General features: G+C 40.1%; 1 protein-coding gene across 2 annotated transcripts in view; it reads left to right on the top strand.

The window, feature by feature from the left end:
* The window catches only part of LOC120418658 (methylcytosine dioxygenase TET), a 224238-nt gene that overhangs the window by 59792 nt on the left and 148529 nt on the right, over positions 1 to 15917 (top strand). The window lies entirely within an intron of this gene.

Raw genomic sequence — 15917 nt, 5'->3', positions numbered from 1 at the left:
TCTGGTGTTTGGTGAAAAATAATTGAATATAATAATTTTGTCAAGTTAAAATTCAAAAATATATGCAAATATAATACTTAGTCTTTTAAAATATAAATAAAATTGAAAAGAAAATGTTAAAAGCAATAGGCATTTTGCGGATCCCCCTCCATCCCTCCCCCCCCCCCCTTGTGAAGAATTGTAAGCTAAATTAGATCTGAATTATGCCAAAAACAAACTTAAAAGCTTCAAAATTCTTATCGATTACACAGAAAAAAATAATGTAAATTTGGAAGCTTTAATTTTGGAAGGTTGAATATTACCTCTTTTATGATGTAATTTTACCTCAATTTAGACTGAAAAAGTGACATTACAACAGAAAAGTGGTAAAATTACACATTTCCAGAGGTAAAATTACACCTTTTTTCTGACACAAAAGATGTACCCCTTCCCAGATGTAATATTACCATGATTTTTTTTTCTGTGTACACCGTATGCAACTGTTCATTTATTTCCACATCCAAATCTGAATTTCTAGATTTTCAATTTCTGGAATTTTCGGGACAAGACATAAAAAATCTCGGGATTCGGGAATTCCCAGTTTTGAAAAATCCCGGGAATTTTGTCCCACACTAGTACGGATGGACGCACTAGTACGTTTTAATCAAAACTGTAATTTTCCTACCTAAATTTGGTTTATTTTTATCATAAATTGATCCAAAAGTTGATTTTCTAACTTTTTTTCTGAATCAGGAATCAGTTTTTAATTGTTTATTTTTTTCTCAGAATTTTGGTTACTTTCACCCTAAAGTAGAGTACGCACTTGGTAAGGAGTCGAGATAAGTTGCAATTGCGCAGCTGCAGAAACAAAATCATACCAGAGAGGACGCACAAAAGCCCAAATAAATCGCTCATTCACATTTGTTTTGCTGTTCGTAAAGCTATTTGTTGACCCTATTTTTTGCGAGGTGCGTACTAAAACGAAGTTGACTTTATAGCTGTCGGCCACCATTGCTAGTACCAACAGCTAGTGTCTTCCTTTTATCTACAAGGACTTCGCCGCCCTGGGCTCCTAAGTGTATGAAAGTATGGCACGGAGCGACGGCGCCGAATACCCATATTTACACAAAGAATTTTAGAGCGCCCGCAGCGGGATTCGAACCGGCGACCTCTGGATTGTGAGTCCAGTGCGCGGTCCGATTGATCCACACGGGCAGGGCGTACTGCACTTACAGTATGTAAAAAAAGTATTTACACCCCTTGGACTCCATGCACATATTGTGATGAAACATCTAAACAATTTAATGTTGACAGAAACCTAGTACTACGTTTTGTTCAGAAACTCATGCCAGACATTTTGCTACAAAAAGCTCATGAAAAGATGATTTCTATAAAAAGTTATATAACAAATACTATTACGAAACTAAAAAAGGTGCAAAAAAAGTTTGTACACCTTTCGAAAAATTAACATAAATAATGTTATTTGTTGACAAATCACCATAAATCCAGTCTCCCAACTTCAAATAGGCATCCTTGACTGATTAAAAAAATAATTTGGATTGAATATAAAGTTTACTAACTACTTAGTATAAAAGTTTATATAACTCTGGAAATTCTATATAAAACTTATCTAAACTTAATTTTGCAAACTTTTAATTCAACTAAATGTCAATATATTACCATAGAATTGCTAAATAAACATTTGGGAGTGGGTATAACACCGTTTTGGGGGTATTTGTATCGATAGAATAGATTTTTCGTTGGAATTTCGTACCAACCCGGAATTACGTCGTCGGAAAATCCGCCGGCATCCGAACCGGTCCACAATTCTTAAGTCAACCTATGTGGCATCGGAAAGGGCATAAAATTTCCGATCTTTTGATACCCATACATCTAGGTTTTCTATAAAACCCACGATTTTAAATACCTAGGTAAAAACGTTGTTATGGTTTTGTTTGAGCAATCTGCCAAAAATGTATGGAATTTCGTAATTTTTGTTCTCGTGGATCAAACTTACTTTTTGCCCAGTAATTAAAAACGTGGGTTTTATAGAAAACCTAGATGTATGGGTATCAAAAGATCGGAAATTTTATGCCCTTTCCGATGCCACATAGGTTGACTTAAGAATTGTGGACCGGTTTGGATGCCGGCGGATTTTCCGACGACGTTATTCCGGGTTGGTACGAAATTCCAACGAAAAATCTATTCTATCGATACAAATACCCTCAAAACGGTGTTATACCCACTCCCAAATGTTTATTTAGCAATTCTATGGTAATATATTGACATTTAGTTGAATTAAAAGTTTGCAAAATTAAGTTTAGATAAGTTTTATATAGAATTTCCAGAGTTATATAAACTTTTATACTAAGTAGTTAGTAAACTTTATATTCAATCCAAATTATTTTTTTAATCAGTCAAAGATGCCTATTTGGAGTTGGGAGACTGGATTTATGGTGATTTGTCAACAAATAACATTATTTATGTTAATTTTTCGAAAGGTGTACAAACTTTTTTTGCACCTTTTTCATTTTCGTAATAGTATTTGTTAAATAACTTTTTATAGAAATCATCTTTTCATGAGCTGTTTGTAGCAAAATGTTTGGCATGAGTTTCTGAACAAAACGTAGTACTAGGTTACTGTCAAACTTTAAAATTTTTACATGTTTCATCACAAAATGTGCATAGTGCTCAGGGGTGTAAATACTTTTTTTACATACTGTAAATAAAATCACCCGAAATATGACCAATAGTGGTACTTCAAAATATTGAATTTACTCTAATGATTTTCAATTGTTTTGCTTTCACACAGTTCACTCAAATTTGAGCTACGTACTCCCTTAATTTAGCTAAAAAAGATTCTTAAGCATCATATCCGCTCAACAGTGAATTTCACTCAGTTTTTGGTGATTTTTGCTCACTATTATTAAGGAAAGATTTAATTTTTTTATTGAAATAAATTTGGAGTGAAATTTATCAAAATTTAATATGTTAATTTTATGTAATTCCGAAATGGTTTGGGTTTCAGAAAATCTGTCTGAAAATAACTCAAAAAAAGTTTATTTTAGAACTAACGTGTAGAAGCTTTGACAGCTAAGTGCTCTTCGACAGCAACAGATCTGCCAACAATGCGATTAAAATTTTTGGTCCCGGTTTTGTCATTTGGGCGTAGACAAGGCTACGTCACGACTGCCATCCACATATAAAGCGAGTGAAGTCAAAATCGAACCAAGATCGAACCAAGTTTTTGGCGCGTGGCTTTTGAAAATGTCGTATGCGCATTGAACATTAATAACCAAAATTAAAACTTTTTTATTTTTTTTTCTTTTTTAACATTTAATCTCAGGGGACAACTAGGGGAACAGAATTTAATTCCGTCAAGCACCTAATGTTGGCATATCAGCACTGTAGTGTTCAGTGCAGCTAGTTTAAAGCTTTTTAATAAGTACTCAATTCAAACCAACGGTCAGGAAGAATCAAACTAATTTAATTTTATTTCAAGGTAACTGAAGCTATTAAGATTTTCAGTTTACTTTAGTGAGTTTGGTTGTATTGTATCGTCAAGTAGAACTTTGTTTTATTGATCTAATAAATGTAAAATGTAGGTAATAATTGTATTATCTCGCAAATACATGCAAAAGATAAAAACAAAACTGACAAAAAAATAATTTGGGGGAAAAATTTATGTATTTATTTCATACGACCTTTTCAAAAACCACACGTAAACAATATTGACAGCGCCTTTGGGGGGGACTTCAGGAAACTGCATGCGTGTCAGATCCCTGGGCGTAGATAATTGACGAACCGAAGTTCGACGTTTCGGCTCTCAAATGAAGACATCTTGAGGGTCTGAAAAAAACTATTTTTACTGAAAATCTAGCAAAAACTAGTTTGCAAACAGAATTTCTTAGTAATTGTGTGTGTGTCTCAACATGTATGTTCGTCCATTCACCATGATTATAAGTTAGGTGGTGCGTTGGTGTGCACTTTTATTATTATTTATTTATAGATACACACGCGCTCGCTCGGGCACATTTATTACGATTATGAGCTTTGGAAATAAACAAGTCGATAAAGAGGACAAACGCCGCCGGAGTTGGGGGCGGAGGAAGGCGCATGTCTTTCCCGGTTTTCGTCGCCAGGACTAGCCAGTTCCCGAAAAACACACAGCCTATTATTGCGCGAAGGGGAGGGGGGGAATCTGCGCGCCCAAATAGTAATATTTTATGTTCCATAATCATGGAAATATGACATAAAAATAGGAAATTATTGCTGGTGGGTGTGGGGGTGGTGCCAAGAAGAAGAAACACAAGAGCAGAAATGTTGCTGCGTAAGGACTCTGGCTTCCGCGGCAGGTCCTGGCCACTGGATTCTCTATTGTAATTATGTGCCAATGGATGGGGAAGGGCTTCCTTATCTTGGGTTCTCTTTCATAAAGAAATCCCGGCAAGTGGTTGGAGTGAAGGAGCCTAAGGGGAAGTTATGATGCGTGCCACTTACTGAATGTTTGATGAAAGGAAGAAATTTGCATCGTTAACTTAGGGAAATAAATTAGATTTTTCAGTAAAGCCTATTTTATCGAATGAAAATTTTCAAAAGTTATTAAATTTTAGAAAATTTTGTCCTTTTTCCTACCACATCGATCCCACTGTGCAGCGATCAAAAGAGGGGGTTGAAATTACATTCCGAGTTTGTGCGGGGGTGACATTACACAATGCACTCACGCATCTCACGTGCAAGTGCAATTTGCAAGTGGGTGGATGCTGCTGCTGAAGGACGTTAATGAATACACGCGCGCACCGATGTGCACATGTAAAATTATGTATGTCGAGTGGGCTAACGAAATGGGGTTGGGGTGAGTGCGTTTCGTGATGCAATTGCAGAAAAAAAGAGAGCCGGGATTCCGGGATGGGTGCGTGCACTTTTCGTATTTTTAAAAATGGGGTTAGAGCTAACGAGATGCACTTGAGAAGTACTGGGGAAGGTTTTCATTAAAGATGCTTTAACATTTTCTTGAATTTAAAAAAAGTCCATTGTTAAATTTTAAGTTACATGTAGACATTTGGCAACATGAAGACACTTGCTACATGAAGACACTTGGCAACTTGAAGACACTAGGTAACTTGAAGACACTTGGCAACTTGAAGACACTTGGCTACTTGAAGACACTTGGCAACTTGAAGACACTTGGTAGCTTGAAGACACTTGGTAACTTGAAGACACTTGGTAGCTTGAAGACACTTGGCAACTTGAAGACACTTGGTAACTTGAAGACACTTGGTAACTTCAAGACACTTGGCAACTTGAAGACACTTGGTGACTTGAAGACACTTGGTGACTTGAAGACAATTGGCAACTCGAATACACTTGGTGATTTGAAGATACTTGTTGACTTGAAGACACTTGGCATCTCGAAGACACTTGGTGACTTGGAGACACTTGGCGACTTGAAGACACTTGCCGATTTTTAGACTGTTAAAAACTTGTAGATATTTCCCAATTTAAAGACAATTAGTAACTTAGGGACACTTGATGTCTTTATTTTCAAGACTTTGCTCACAAGGCAGCCAACAAACTAAGAAAGAATTTCGAACAATACAAATTCATAAAATTTACCATCCAACAAGCGCACCTCACACCATCGCGACAATTCTGCGTTCGGGAGGAAGTTTTCTCGTTTCACGCTTGCTCGCGCAACCGGGGTCGTTAGCGTCCGAATTTATGACACTTTACCCTACGCAGCAGCATACCGTACACCGCTCTGTCATGGTCCGACAGAAAAGAAGTAATATTTATCGCGCACTGCCGTTCCAGAATCGTAGGGAGCAAGTCTGAGCCAGGCGTAGAAAAAAAAAGAACCGCGCCAACCAGGCGTAATTTAATCTAACCTTTAGAATATTTAATTACAAATTTATTTTCATTGCATAATTAGATTCCGAGCCGCGAACCCGATGTGGTCGTGTCCTTTTTTTCTGCTGGAGCTCCCGTTTCGTACAGCGAACGGGAAACAATGAATTCCTTTAAAAAAAGTATGAAAAATAAAACTGGATTTCGAACTAGCAGCCGAGACACGTGCCAGAACGCAAGCGAATGTCCTGGCCAAGCGTTGAAATCCTTGGCACGCATGCACTAACACGAAGGCATCATGACATTACTGACGGCTGGTTCTAAATGAGAAGGGGTCCCCTTTGCTCTGTGCAAGGTTTGGTTGTTTGGTCTTCACTTGAGACGATTTTTATTGCGTGCGTATTTGCGAAGAAACGACATTTTTCGAGCTGCAAATGTTCTGATTGCATTGAAGATGATCAGGGATGCAGAGGGTGACATGAAGACACTTGGCAACTTTAAAACACAATTCAATACAATTGGCGCCAGGAAAAACCTTATCAATTTGAAGACACTCGGCAATTTGATGAAATTTGGCAACTTGAAGATACTTGGCATTCTGAAGACACTTGGCAACTTCAAGACACTCGGCAACTTCAAGACACTTGGCAACTTGAAGACACTTGGTAACTTAAACACACTCGGCAATTTGAAGACACTTGGCAACTTGAAGACTTTTGACAACTTGAAGACATTTGGCAACTTGAAGACTCTTGGCCACTTGAAGACACTTGGCAACTCAAAGACACTCGGCAACTTGAAGACACTTGGCAACTTGAAGACACTTGGTGACTTGAAGACACTTGGTGACTTAAAGACACTTGGTGACTCTAAAACACTTGGCAACTTGAAGACGTTTGGAAAATTTAAGACACTTGGAAACTTAAAGTCGCTTGACAACTCGAAGATACTTCGCAACTTTTAGACACTTGAAAAATTGAAAACACTTGGCAACTTGAAGATACTTGGCAACATGAAGACACTTGCACTTGGTGACTTGAAGACTTTTGACAACTTGAAGACATTTGGCAACTTAAAGACACTTGGCAACTTGAAGACACTTGGCAATTTGAAGACACTTGGCAATTTGAAGACACTTGGCAACTTGAAGACACTTGGTGACTTAAAATCACTTGGTGACTCTAAGACACTTGGCAACTTGAAGACGTTTGGAAAATTTAAGACACTTGGAAACTAAAAGTCGCTTGACAACTTGAAGACACTTGGCAACATGAAGACACTTGGAGTTTTTTGAATTTTGTTGCCATTTGTGACTTCAAGACATTTCTGTAACTTATTTGCGCTAAGTAAAAAACAAAAAAGTACAAACCGGAAACTCGCTCACTTTTCCCCCAAAAGCAAAATTTACGATTATCAGTTTCAACCCTTTCTGCACCTCCCAAAGCCAAGTCGCAGCGGAAATTTGCTTTTCTCGCAATTTTGAGACAACACCATCCGCTTCTTATCTGGTTGCTTATAAATTTAGGCCCCCGCAGCCCAACCCAAACTTGTTCTCTATCAGTTTTTTTTTTTGCGCCTGCATCGAGGCAGAAAAAAAACCTTCCCAATATATTATCACAAGCTCTTTTACGCGGGGGAAGTCGCTCTGATCCTTGCGTTTTTATTTCGAAGAAAAAAGGGGGAATTCGTCTTCCAGCCGGTTGTTTAAACACAAGTTGACTTCGCTGTCTGGAAGGTGTATTAAACTTTTTTTTCACCTCTTACTTGATTTTCCAAGTAAGCAAATTTGAGCCTGGAAAGATTCATTTTGCGCCAGGTTCGTCCTCCTGACAAAGGTGGAAGAGGACAGTTCTTTTTTTTCCCCTTGTCGATCCTGTCTCGCAGGAAGAAGTTTTTCTTTTATTCGCCACGGTATGAGAATTTCTAACTTTGCAACTTCTATTCCTGTTTGAGCTCCTTGGCATCAACAAAAAAGAAACGAAAACTTTTGTGTCTGTTGCCGGATTTTTTTTCCAATTTTCTTTGGAGAGCAAGGACTTCGTCCGGTCTACCTCCTTCTCCTTCCCAAGGAGTCCTGCCACAGCATTTGCAATAAACTGTACGTATGAACGCGCGCGCAAAATACTTTTAAGCCTGTCAAATTTATGATATTTGACTTGTTTTCTTTGTCTTTCGACGTTGGCTCGGTGGCTATTGTTTGCCTAGAAGGAAGCCCCGAGAAGAAAAAAGTGTCACCGAGAGAAAGAACTTCCGGTTTCTGGTCCTCCAAGGAGGTAAGCCCTCGTTCCAAAACGTGTGATCAAAAGGTCGCCCAGAGGTCGGCGGGAAGATCCTGGCAAAACGGCCAAGTCACGCACTTCTTCTTATTCCAGTCGCATACGCACGCAAGCAGGACGCACCCACCAACAAGATGGGAGGAAATTAAAAACGATATTTTTGGGCATTTTATCGCTTGGTCATCAATTTGCAACACGCTCGGCCTGGTGGCTCCAGAGAAGATAATTGGAAGATGCTGGCTTCTTCCGGCGGAAGAGTCCCGGGACATGCCAAATGAACCGGAAATTATGGCTAGGAATTATTGTCCACCGGAAAGCTGGATTGTTAATTGATGGATTTAAAAAAATCATTAATTTTCAAATTCTAGATTCAAGAAGAAAAAAACGCATTAAAAACTTGAGCACACATTAACCCTCTTAAAACTGCATCCAAGGAAGGATTATTTCCGCGTCCTTATTTACTGCCCGCCCACCCTCACTTAAGGGGACGAGCCAGCCTAGCGATGCAGTAAATTGCATTCTATTATGAGTTGTGTGCGTCTTTGGGTGCCCCCACCCCTCGACATTTCGCTCAAGCCTGATTAAAGTGCATTAAATGCGAAATGTACACGCATCGCAAACGGGTTGGGGGAGGAAAGCCTCTTTGCCGGAAAACGTGTGTGAGTTGAGGTACGGATCAGATAAGGGTAGCCCTTAAATGGGTTGGGTACACGAAAAAATGGCTGGAAGCGCCCCTTTTTGAAGTTTTACTAAAAAGCGTTAAAAAAATTTGCTGAAACTAGGGATTCTTTAAAAAAAACTCTTAAAAAGAAGTTTCGAAAAACGCCCCTTTTGGATTTTTTTAGGCGCCCTTTTTAAAAGTTGACTGGAATTAGTTTCAACAAAAACAACTATTTGTTTTAAAAATCGTAACGACAGTTTTCTCTGCTCGGTCTAAGCAAATACCCTTAGAAACAAATAAATGGTTACTTGGATGCGCCCCTTTTTTAAAAATACACTGAATAATGTCCAATAAATCTCACCTTCTTCAATCTACAAAAAATGCAGATTTTTCAGAGGTTCTTATAAACGCCATGTACATTTCATTCCCATTAGAAAAAGAAACACATTTCAGAAGCGCCCTCTTAAAATAATTGGCTAGACTGAGTCAACTTTAACAAACATACCTAACTGGAAAATGTTGTCTTAGAAAAGCCCTAAACTATCAAATAAATGAGACATTGTTTCTGATTAGTCTCCCTTAGTTACTGGTTTAGTTAAAAATGTTTTCAGACTGTTTTATTTCAAACCTGAAACTTGTTTTCGCACTTTAATTGAGTAAACCCGAATGAGACCTCTTCCGCAACGGTCTTAAAGTGCCCTGTAAAATATCAACTGCCAAAATAAATTCATTTGAGGTCGTTTTTGAACTCAACATCAAACATTTGAGGATTTTTTTTAGATCTGCATGGATGGATTCAGTCAAATTTGACTGTTAACGACCCCTAAAATGTATTTTATTAGATTAGGGCGCTCCCTGAAAAATCAAAAGAATTCGTCCTTATTGGGATGTGAACGCCCCAATTTTTTTTTTTGATATTTTTTTTAAAGCACCCTCTTGAAAGTTTGTCAAAATAAAAGTATAACCTCAAGCGCCACCTACTACAATCCTTAAGCTTCAACTTTTCGAATAAAACGCCAAATAAATTCTATCTAGAGTCGCCCCAAACGAAAAAAAACCATACAAAACAGATGTGCCTTCATGAAATAATTAGTTGGACTGAGATACCTAAACAAACCCTATAAGCGACCATTTTTGAAAAAAAGTGGTTGTATTAAATGCCCTTAAGATAACGTTGATCCAAAAACTAATTTTAGAAAATCAAAATTTTATGGCTAGTCTAAATCTATACGGATAGATTTATTCAAAAATAACTGTAAACGCCCTTAATTTTGTTCTATAAGATTAACTAAAAGCGTAGTTCTTCAGTTTTTTTTTAATAAGTCCGCCACTTAGAAAATATTTCTTTTATTTAGTATAAATAGATTTATCCTTAATAAGGTGTAAACGCCCCCCACAATTAAAACTATCTATTGAAAATTTCAAAAGCGCCCTTTTGTTTTTTTTTTAAATTAAAATATAACTTTAAACGCCACCATTGAATTTTCCTACAGATTGAACTTACATTACAACAGTTTTAGTTTAGTTTGAACATAAACGCCCCCTGAATACTAATTTTTGCAAAAAGTTTTTTTTTCTATAAGCGCTCTCTAGGAATGTTTGGTGCTCCTGAAAATGTATTCTGGTAGGTTAGTCCTATTTTTCAACAGGTTCATGAAACCGCATGTGAGCGCCCTCAAAAGTAAAATGATACCAAAAAAAATAGTAGAAACGCCCTACAGTTCGGCCTTATGCGCCCCTCGACTAAATTTGCTAATTTAAACAGAAAACCAAGTCAGTTCTTTTTTACAATGACAGTTTGAACGATCAAAATGTGGCTCTAGACGCCCTTAACCAAGATTTAATTTAAGTTTTTTTTACTAAGCGCCCCTTTTAAACGCCCTTTATTCTGTTGCTAATTTTTTACCGGTGAAAATATAAAAGTTTCATTGAAAGCGCCCTTTAAAATAGAAAACTTCCCAAAATTAGTCAATAGCTGAGAAAAAAAGTTTTTTTAGGTTTAAGCGCCCCAACAATCTCTCATTTCGCCCCAAAAGTTGGCTGTTTCACCACTCAAGTGCCATCCCAGGTCACCCTCGATTTGAAATCTTTTTCCTGCATCGATGTAACCCCCTTCGGGAGAGTCCCCTCCGGTAGGTAGGAAATGGCGATGCGTGCCATTTGTCATATTGCACTTGTATGCGCTACACTCACACCACCTCATTTTCTCAAATACAGGATCAGTGAAAGCAAAGACAGGGAAAGGGATTTCGCTCCCAACCTTGTGGGAAGTGTGCAGGGAATCCATGCCAAGTCACCGAACAAAAGCCCTCAGCAAAAGAAAAAAAAAGAGAGCGAGGGGTTGAAATTATGATTAATTAGAGCAGCAGGGAAAGTTCTTTGAACTTCTCCCCTGCCCTCCGCCTCGGCAAGCCCGATTTTCCCGACAATTAATGAGGCTTCCCGGGATTCCCGATCGGAGGGGGTGCGTTTCGAAGGCGAACCTTCTTCAGCCCATTAAAGAGAGTGGAAAAACGGGTGAAACTTTCTTCGTTAATGCGTTCTTTTTTGTGTGGGGGTGGGGTTGGGTGGTGTGCGTTAATTTTCCTGAAGCCATAATGTGGTTCACGTTGAGGCAGGTCCTTGGTGGCAGCAAACTTCCTGCAGAAAAGAGGGGGGCGGTTGAGGGTGGTTGAAGAAAAATGCATTATTGAAAACGCACTTTTTCTCGCACTTTGATGGATGCGTTTTTTCCTCCGATTCTTCCGAACGAATGGGCAGGAAATTTTCCAACCACCCGCGCTTTGTTTGAGGTGGGGAAGGGAGGTTAGCCCCCGCCCACTGAATCGAGCTTTCTTAAGGAGGGAGGGCGCACGTTGAAGATGCACTTCGAAGGACGAGAATGAGAAGATGTTTTTTTTCTGCACTTTTTTTTGCAGCAAGAAAAAAAGAGGGAGGTTCTTTGGCCTCCCCATGCCAAGAAGTGCTTGTTGTGGGCACGGAACAGGGTGGTTTTGCGCCCGGGTGAGCCGTGGCCGGGGCTCTATCAAGATGGATTAATGATGTTTGGTTTTGCCTTCTTGAGGCAACGTTGTTGCCGCAGGGCAATGTGAAGAAAAGGGGTTGCGTTTTCTTGTTTTAGCCACTGGTTGATGGAGATCTAACGAGGATAATGGGTACGCACTTGAGCTGGAAAGAACTTTTAGAAGGGCGTTTTGTTTGAAGGATATTTTGCCTTTAAACTTCTAGTGCCAATTTTCAAAAATATATTCAGTTTCTTTCTGATACAAATTAGTCGATATGCACCATTGAAAAATTGCGATCTTTAATCTAAAATCTTAGATCGCAATTTTACAATTGTAAAATAACGACCAAGCAATTTTTCGATCAAGTACGATAATCACATTTATTGACAGAGTTGACAGAATTGACTGAACTAACTGAAAGACTTACCTGAATTTTTACAAAATTTATTCACGACACTAGCACTTCAAACTGTAAAGGCACTTCTCACTTACCTTATCCTTGAAGTCCGTAATAGAAAGCAATTTAGAACCAAATTTGGTAATGGCTTACATGCAGCCTGAAGTCCGTAATAGAAATCAACAACCTATTTGAACGACAATCCTCGAACTCACCATAAAACCAGTAAAAATTTGCTCACATTTATCCTCCGAAAATCTCTCCAAACCATCAAGAAGCTACACCTAATATCACTTTTATTATCTGTTTACGAGCCATCGTTTGACTCTCGACAAGTTCAACCGCTTTTCTCCCGTTTTTGGCAGAAGGGAATCTTTCGCAAACACAAGGATAACGACCTCCCCACCTCCTCACTCTAAGAAAACAAACCGTAAAGACATGTAATCTCCGACAGCTCCCCCTCAATCTTCCAAATGATCCATCTTACTCCGCTGTCCTTTAGCTCCGAGTTGGGGCCCGGCAATTTGGACCCGACGGGGATTACCCGGCCTTTTGTTTCGCCGTCCTTCCCGGGCCGACCTTGACCGACCGAAATCGGGCTCAAGTGGCGACCCTCATAAACACCTGATTATTGGCATCAAAATTGTTGTTTTGTGCTACGGGAAGCGCCCGCAGGAGGGTTGCACTCTCCCCTCGAGCCCAGACACCAGAAACAAAATGTCGTCGTCCCCTAAACATTCCTCTCCCCCTCTGGCTGGCTGGCAACAACAAACCGATCCCCTCGCCACCAAATTTGCCTCTTGATGAATCATTTCCAGCCACCTGACCTTGTGAAGGGTTTTGAAAAAGTGTGGCCGTGAAATTCACCCCCGCCCGCGCTCAAAAGCGCGTGACTCCGACTTTTTGGCTGGCGCAATTGTTTCTAATTTCCTGGCGCACCCCTCGCTCGTGTTCTACCCTGAACGGGGTAGAAGATCTTTCCTCACAACTCCCCTTAACGGTAACGGCGGCACTTGTCCTCCAGTTGACTTCTTTGTGTGGTTTTTGGTTGTGTACTTTTGTGTTTTTGAAAACGCACGACACCCCTCTTTGCCTGGATGCGATTAGCTAATTTGACGGGAAATTGCTTTTTCGGAAAGTCTCGAGTGCAACTGTTACACGGGCCAAGGACTTTCCGCTGAAGGGGGCGAATGACTTGTTGCAGCTGAAGCCACTGAGTATGACAGGGTTGACAGAATTGACTGAGATTTGAAGACTTACCTGATGAGATTTCCAGCATTTAATTAGTTGAACTAACAGTACATACCTTAAGCCTGATATCGCCGTCTTATTTTACAATATAGAACACCATAAAACAGCACAATTGCACTTCGACTTTGAAAAGAACTGCCTAGCTTACTAACATCTTGAAGTCCGTAATAGAAAGCTAATGTTGGAATTTTTAAACCACTTGCACTCCAAGTGTTAAGATTACCTCATGTTGAAGTCCGTAATCGAAAGGTTTTTGTTTTTAAATTCGTTCGTCAACAACGTCAAAACTAGTTTGTTTACATGCAGCATGAAGTCCGTAATAGTAATCACACAACTTGTGTTGTCTTTTTTCAAATTCAAGTTTGTTTACAAACACGTTTTAACCAATTCAAGACCTCAAAGTTGGCGAAAATTTATGAGTTTCACCTCCTCATTTTATGACGGCTTCGTCCTTGCAACCCCTCCTTCCACCCGGTCCCAAAGCAGACATTCACCAAGCTCGCAGCGAAGCTCCCGCACGCTTTTGGGTTGGGCGCGCCAAGCTCCCCAACATGTAATTTGGGGAGCCGACTGGGCGGTGGAATCCGTCTGCCTCCTCCCTTCTCAAAATATATAATACGAGCCGCCTGCAGACCCATTTTCGGGGATATTGACCGAGGTTAGTTCTGTTTTGGTGGGATTCGGAGTTCGGAAACTCAAAACAAAACATTTCACTTCCTACCTCTCTAATTGAACACGTTTAACGAAACCGCTAAATGAACTAGTCAAAGACCTGGGGAAACCAGCCTGTTGCAACATAAATCTCCCACTGCACCAACATCCGGACGGTTCGCAGGGGGTACTGGCCCAGATTAAAGCCCGGAACCCGAGCGTGACATTGAAAAGTTGCACCCGAAGGTAGACAAAACAAACCATATCGGCGTCCCATTAGAGGCCGACCACATGTGTTCGATTCTCGTTTCACTTCCCAGCCATCATTGACGGCGACGAAGCGCGCGGCGTCTATTTTCGGAAGAAAATTCTTTTTCCCATACTCCAATCCGAGTCGGGGTTCCAAAACGGTTCGCTGGAAGAAGCCGCTACTAGCCACCGAACAAATCCGCATCGTCTCAAGGCGAATGTCAGCTATTTTTGGAGCGAGAACATATTTTCTTCCTTTTTCCGACGAGCGCGATGGAAAAGAATCGGGAGCGGGAAATGAAACGTGTGCGCATACGGTGCGTGGGCACGGTGGGAAAAATGGGTTGGATTTCGATCGAGTTCGAACGAAGATCCGATTGAAACGTCGAAAGGTTCGATCGAATCGCTGCAATTCGATCGAATTAATTTCGATTTTGGGGTTGACTGATTTGACAGAATTGACAGAACCACTTCTAGAGTTTTTTTTCAATAGGTGCTACAAACATATGAAAGACAATTGCTTATAGGACCTTTTCAAAAAAATACTCTAGACTTGTACTTACCTGATCAGCGCTGCATTCGGGATACACTCACTTGTACTTACCTGTATTAACTGCATTCGATTCTTTCAGTAAGACTTCCTTACCTACAACTTGAAGTCCGTAATCGAGATGTCGATTTCTTAAAATAAAAGTCAAATCAAATTTTGAGTTGAAACCTCAACTGCAGCGAATTTGAAGTCCGTAATTGAAGTGTCTAGTAACAAAATTGACTTTGAAATTTCCCACCGTGCCTCCTTCCGATGGAAGCTGCAGTAATGCTCCTCCATGAAACCATAGACCCGGTGTTTGTTTTCGCTTTCGGAGTTTTTCCCGGGAAAAAAATGTGTGGCTACCCCCAGCAGAGAGTCGTGTGCCGTCGTCACCGGCTCGCGGTGAATGAACTTTGAACACACCGCACTGCCGTGCGCGTTAGCGAACCATGTTCCTGTGTATTCTTCCTTCTGGTCTTTTTTTTGTTGTTGCCTACATTCTGGAGATGATGCTTGGTGGAGTGGCTTCATTGAATTGCCGAAAAAGCGGGGACTCTCGGGAAAGATGTGTCACGTCCCCCGGGTCGATGACATGCGACAAAGGGATGACTTTTAATGAAGTGTGTCCCACTTGGGCTCCCTCATTTTTGGCGAAAGTAATCGCGAGATTTTTTGAAAGCGCAGCAGATTCTGCTATTTTTTGGCGAAAGCATTCTTCAAAAGATAATCAACATCGTTGAAAGATTTTTTTTTTGTAAAGCAAAGTAAAGAAAGGTTCTGAAGCTGTAAACACTTGTGAGATGTGCTGTAAACAGCAGCGTACTTTTTGTTTGAAGTTCTCACGACATTTCTCGAAAGCAAACTTGTCTGAAAAACGAGTCAAAACCTCAAGAAACTTCAAAAATCAGAGCGCATTAATCCAAACATCCGCTGCCCATAAATCTTCCATAAACCTCAGAAAATGTGCACACATCATATCCTGCCATGTGACAAATCCTTCGGCAACTTGCTGCTACTGGCTCGCATCCAATCACAAACTCTCCGGAGAGTGATGCAACAAAGTAAAGCA

The sequence above is a fragment of the Culex pipiens genome, chromosome 3 (genome assembly GCF_016801865.2).
Source record: "Culex pipiens pallens isolate TS chromosome 3, TS_CPP_V2, whole genome shotgun sequence".
Lineage (NCBI taxonomy): Eukaryota > Metazoa > Arthropoda > Insecta > Diptera > Culicidae > Culex > Culex pipiens.
Note: the sequence above shows the minus strand (reverse complement) of the source record. Positions and strands in the feature narration are given on the sequence as shown.